We start from the raw sequence: 5,645 nt of genomic DNA on the forward strand, positions 1-5,645 counted from the left end.
AAAGCCAGCGCTCGATGTAAATTGGAAGTGCAACATCCCCCCAGCATGAGTCACATCATGCTGCTCCCCCAACTGCCTCCCCAGATCTGTCAGACACAGACCTGACCAGGACCTTCTTTCCCTTAAAATCCTCCAGTGCCCCTCACTGCCTTTGGGATGAAGATCCGTGGCAGGACTTACAAAGCCTGGGGCCACCCAGGCATCTCTCCACTCTTATCTCTGTCCTCACACCCTATTTCACAGCTCTGCTTTTGCTAACTCCAGTATCCTTGCCTGGGATGTCCTCAACTTTCCTTCTACGGATAGCAGGTCTGCGTGAAGAATGCCTGCTCCTTCATAACTACTACTGGCGCCTCAGCCCCTTCTCAGAACATTCTTGCACCTCACTCACTCTAGCCCCACACCAGGGGCAGACCTTGGCACTTTTCCCTTTGCTTCCTCAGCAGCCATTACGTGTTGCTGTCATGAAGTTGTTTATCAAGCTGTTTTCTGTCCTACTTGTCCCTCTGCTCCCCCCCCCCCCCCCGCCCCCAACGCATCCTAGCCCCAGACTGGAAGCTTCTTATGAGCAGGAAAACAGTCTTCTTCCTCGTGGTAACCCATGGGCTAGCCCTTTCGCCTGGGGCATTTTGGCCACTCTATATAGGATAGACAGCGGACACCACCGAGTGGGCGGTTGGACGGAAGGACTAAAGCAGCGGATGAGGCTGCCTTCTTGGAACCCGCGGGTGTGGGAGTGAGGTTGGGGTGAGTTTAGCACTTCAGCCTCTGCAGTAGGCTCCTGCCTACCCCAGCTCACCCGCCCCAGCTCTCATTCCCGGGGCCCAAGCCCACTGGGCCAGGTGATCTCGAACCTTCTCGCTCTCACACCCCAACAACAAACAACCCTCGCTTTCTCCCTCCGGAGAAAGGAGGTGGAGCCTGACCTCAGCCGGAGGCTGCAGCAGCTGCCGGAGGGGGGGTGGGGGGACTGGGCTCGGAGCTCCAGTCCTTGGGGGAGACTCTACTCCAGGGAGTGGCAGGGGTGGGGGCGTTGGTGGGTTCCCAAGCGCCCGGGAAGCCCTCCCTTGGCAGCCTCGACCCTCCACGGGCGAAGGGAGGAGGGGCAGAAGGGGTGGCTTAAGTGAGTCCCTGCTTCCGACTGTCCCTCTCTCGGTCTGGAGTGCCCTCGGACCCCCCTCCACCCCATTCACACCCACCCTTCCTCGAACCCTGCAGCCCCAAGGGCAGGGTGAGACTAGGAGCCGAGTAAACTGGAGGGAGAGGATGCAGCTTTGCGGGGCTCCCGGGAGCCGAGGTGTGCCCATCCCCCACCCCCTTGGTTGGGTGGGGGGGGGGCGGAGGGCGCGCGGGGGCGGGGGCGGGCGGTGAGACGGACCCCAGGGACACGCCGACCAGGGCAAAAAAGAGCCTTAAATGGGGTGTAGTCAGCAATTGTTGGGGCTGTATGGAGGCAACTGGGATAAGAGGCAGAGGGCACCCCAAGGGGAAGGCCTGGGGTCCCAAACAGGGTAAGAGTCAGGAGTTGGGAGAAAGAGAAGGAGAATGCAGAAACAGCTTTTTTTTTTTTCCGGGAACGGCAGCCCGCAAAGACTTTCCCTGGCCAGCAATCTGGAGGCTAGCCCTGGACAGATAGGGTTTTGGACACTGCACCATGAACATGTGTTCCCCAAAGTCCCCCTTGTTCCTTCTTATGAAGATACTGGGCCCACACAGGCCCTGGCCTCACCTTGACCTCCCCGCCAGGCTATGGCAGTGGGTGTCTTTAGAGGAGGAAGAGGTCCTGTTCTTTACTGGGCATTCAACAGCTGGCTTCTTGGTTGCAGGAAGGGGCCTTGCCCCTCTAGTTCAGAGTTCCAGAAGAGCACTATTGCCTCCCCCATCCCTACGGAAAGGGCCCCAGCAGGTAGAGAACAAGCAAACGTCTGCACTTGCATTTACCTGGGGGCAAATAATTTATGGAGATCCCTTTAAGGAGGGGGTTCCGATCCCTTTAAGAAGGAGTGGGTCGGATAAAAGGACTATAAAAGTCCAGCTTTCGTTATTTTCCCACCCCCGGGGGCTTCCTAGGGTGGGGGAGGGGCAAGTGCTGCAGCCGCATTTAATTGGTGCCCTGGTGTTCCTCCCCCAAGGAGCTGTGCCCTTCCGTTTGTCCAGTGGGGATGGGAGGCCAGGTGGCTTAGTAAGTGTTCCTGGGATCTAGAGTTCAGGCACTTTAAGGGGGCGAAGGAGCAGCTGCCCCACACCTTGGAAAGATGGGACCAGGGCATAGAATGAAGGAAGGGGAAAGTGGTTACTGCCAACCATTCCAAGGACGGCGTTGCCCCGCTGGGGTGCCCTGCCTGGTGCAAGGTGGTTGGAACCGAGGGCAGGCGGTCTGCAGGGACTACGACGGGCAGTGGGGAAAGTGCCTGATGGCCGAACTGGAGATGACGGAGCAGCCAGTCTGTCCGGGCTGTCAGTCTGGTAGTAGGTAGTGGGGGAGGGGTGTGCGGCGTGTTTTCTCGTAGCCGTGTATGTTTTCCTTTCTGTATCTCCCTCTTTGCTCTGAGGCTGTTAACCCTTCCTGATGGGTCTAGAGGCACCTGGGTAGAGAGAGGCCCTTGCCTGGAGGCAGGGAGTGGGTGACCCTGGAGACCTGATGGATCCATTCCTCTCTCTGGACCCAGCCACAAACCCTTTTCAGTGGGGGACTTTTGGGCTGCAGGGTGTGCCAGAGTGAGGAATGGTGATGGGCCCCAGGTATTGGCATAGCTGCCTTGGTGGGGTGGAGTGGAGTGGAGTGGGGCAGCACTCACTCAGGAAAGGTTAGAGTAGAATAGCTGAAGGAAGAAGTGGAGCCCTTTCCAAGTGTGGAAGGCTTTGGACTGGGAAGGAAGGTGGCCCGGTTGTAGAGGTCTCAAAATCGATTGAAGGAGAGGAAAGGTCTTTTGGAGGATAGGCAAGGTGTGCAAACTAGGGCCTCTTTGTTGTTGGCTTGTTGACCAGCTTTAACAAAGGGGGAGGGGAACTGGTAGATCAGTGGGCTGGCATAGGAGGAACACCAAGTGCCTTTAGCCAGAACCTAGCCCACTCAGAGCCTCCTGGGGCAAAGGAGACAACCACCCACATGGGGGAGGAGGCTCTGAGGGTAGAATTCCTGCAGCTGCCAGGCAGGGCAAGCAGGGCGGGCTGGAATGGGCTCTCATGACCACTCTGCCTCCTCTCCAGTGTTCCCTTTTTTCCCCTCCCACCAGGGCCCCATATAAAGACAGTTCTCTCCCCCACACCCCTCTCAACCCAGGGCTGATGGATCTTCACTCCTAGATGCTGGGGGGAAAGTCCAGTCCTCCAGCCACACCCTATGACCACTTCCTAGGCACAGGCTACCTGCCACTTGGGTCTCCTTTCCTGTAACTAGGTACATTTCTCTTCTGACCCTTTTGAACTCAATCCCTGCCCATTAGTGGGCATGAAGCCAAGGTCAATGCATGCTGAGCTGCTGACAGGAGCCCTGTCCCCTCTTCTGTCTTGGCTCCAGGCTGCCAGTGGCCACTGCTGCTGTGATCCTCTACCACCAGTCTCTTATGAGGGGTGGGGGACATCAGCCCATGGGACAGACTGGGACAGGGGGAAGGATGCATTTTGTGAGGTGTGGGTAGTGCTGGCCTGGTGATGATGGGGGTACTGTTAGGAATCTTTGTCCTAGGAAGGTCAGGGAGGGGAAAGATCTTTAGTGTCCTATGTTTATAGGTTTGGGGATTTTGCTTTCCTGAAGGGTGGGAGGTGGGAGAAGTAGGGGCAGTTGTCCTAAAACGGCTCTTTGAGTTTCCCTGTCACAGCCTAAGCTTTTTAGCTTCCATTCACACACTTCCCCTGCTGGGTGACCCTCTCCTTTAAACATGTCCCTCAACACACCTAAAACTGTCCGGGGCCCCTGACAGCTCTAGAGGCAGATGGGGAACCATCCTTTAGGGTTTTATTTCCCAGCCATAGGGGCTAGCAGCCCTGATTGTCTTAAAAGGCTGCCTACGTGTGAGTCCTTGAGTCTTAAGATCTAGGAAAGGCTAGACAGTGTGTGGGGTGCAGGAAGAGCCTCTCAGCTAAATTCCAAGACTGGGTTTCTCCGCCAACCTAGGAAGCCCCAGCACTGGAGGTGCTTCTTTCTGGTGGAGGCAGTTCTCAGCCCAGCCCCTCCCTGGGCTGCTTCCAGCGCTCTGGTGACTTGACACTACCCTTTTTGCTGCTGCTCCTTTACCTCCCAAAGCTCTCCTCCCCCACCTGAATCGGAAATGAGGCTTTGTTCTGGGGTGGACTCAGCATTTCTCAAGAACCTACTATGTGCATGCACATCCAGTGCTGGTTAGAGTAAAGCCCTATGCAGGCTCTTGGCGTTACAAGGTGCCCAAGACACAGTCCCTTCCTGCACCTCACAGGGACCTCCCACACCTCCGTGTGACCTCAGCCTGCTGTGCCCACCCACCCCGCTGACCCCGCGAGCAAGCTCGGGCTTGGAAAGGCACGTCTGTGGGTGTGAGACGGAGCCACAGCACTCGGTGACTAGCAGGAAGCCAGGTAAGTGTCCACGCTTGGTCCCATCTTGGCTTGGGGACGCGAGGGAGGGAGTCCAGCCTGGGCTGTCAGGCTGCCGCCCCCTCCCCCCGCACGCTCCCGGGGAGAGCTCTGATGTTCCCTGCGGTGGTGGAAGAGGGTATGTGGGTGTCAAGGACTCACAGACCAGGCTCTGCTGTCAGCTGGAAATGGATGAGGGTTCCACACTCTGCTTCTGAGAAGGGTGAATTGGGAGCTGGAGTTGGGGGCGGTAGGTGAAGGGGGGAAAGAGGAAAAAGAGATGCGGGTGAGGGGTTACCCAGCTAGGACCGACCTTGCTTGAAAGGAAAGGAGACGTGGCAGGCAGGGAAGTCGGAAAGATGAGGCAAGGGCGGGAGGGGCTTCTCAGCAGTCGGGGCCCTTTCGCTGTAGTCTGGGGCCCTTTCTGCAGGAAAGGGGGGTTGTCCTCGCTTGATTTTCGTCTGGTCTTCCCGAAGCTTTGCCCTGGGGGCAGCAGTCGCTGGAGAGGGTGGGGGTGTTTCTTAGCCCGCAGTTTTCTCCAGTAGGTGCTAGGGAGGAGAAGGGGGACAGGGATGTAGGGGGGTGACGGCCAGGGCGGCGGCGAGATAAGATTTCTCGAGGGGGGGGGTAGAGCAGCTGGGGAATTGGGGCTCCAGGGTCGGGTCACCATGGGATACGGGCTCAGGCTCTGCAGACGGAGAGAAAACCCAAGAAGCCGGCAAAGAAAACCACCCCCCGCCACCACCCTTGGCACCATACCCCTCCCCCCAAGCCCCACCACTCCCCGCACCGCCTCCCCCAGCCGCCTCGTGCTGCCCCCTGCGTTGGGACGACCGACCCACGGTTCTGATTGGTCAGAGACTGGGAGGGGGAGCCGCGAACCGGATTGGCTGGCGGGGCCAGCGCAGGGCGGGGCGGCTGATTGGCGGAGCTGGACGAGGGGCGCTCCGCTGATTGGCTGGGGACGAGGAAGCAGGAAGGAGGGCGGCGGAGGCTCCGCTCTCGGGGAGTTTGTGGGGGAACCGCGAGCGGCGTAGCGGATCCCGGAGCCCGGCCCCCGCCGCCCGCCCGTCCGGCTGCCTGCCCCGCCCGTC

General features: G+C 58.8%; 1 protein-coding gene across 1 annotated transcript in view; it reads left to right on the top strand.

Annotated features, from left to right (window-relative positions):
* The first annotated feature begins 2,204 nt into the window (after window positions 1–2,204).
* BAHD1 (bromo adjacent homology domain containing 1) overlaps window positions 2,205–5,645 on the top strand; it is a 28,103-nt gene continuing 24,662 nt past the window's right edge. The window contains exons 1-2 of the mRNA XM_019644921.1: window positions 2,205–2,469; window positions 4,416–4,554. The gene's annotated coding sequence lies outside the window, so the exon portion shown is untranslated. The remainder of the gene's footprint in view (window positions 2,470–4,415; window positions 4,555–5,645) is intronic.

Source organism: Hipposideros armiger, unplaced genomic scaffold (genome assembly GCF_001890085.2).
Source record: "Hipposideros armiger isolate ML-2016 unplaced genomic scaffold, ASM189008v1 scaffold_92, whole genome shotgun sequence".
Classification (NCBI taxonomy): Eukaryota; Metazoa; Chordata; class Mammalia; order Chiroptera; family Hipposideridae; genus Hipposideros; species Hipposideros armiger.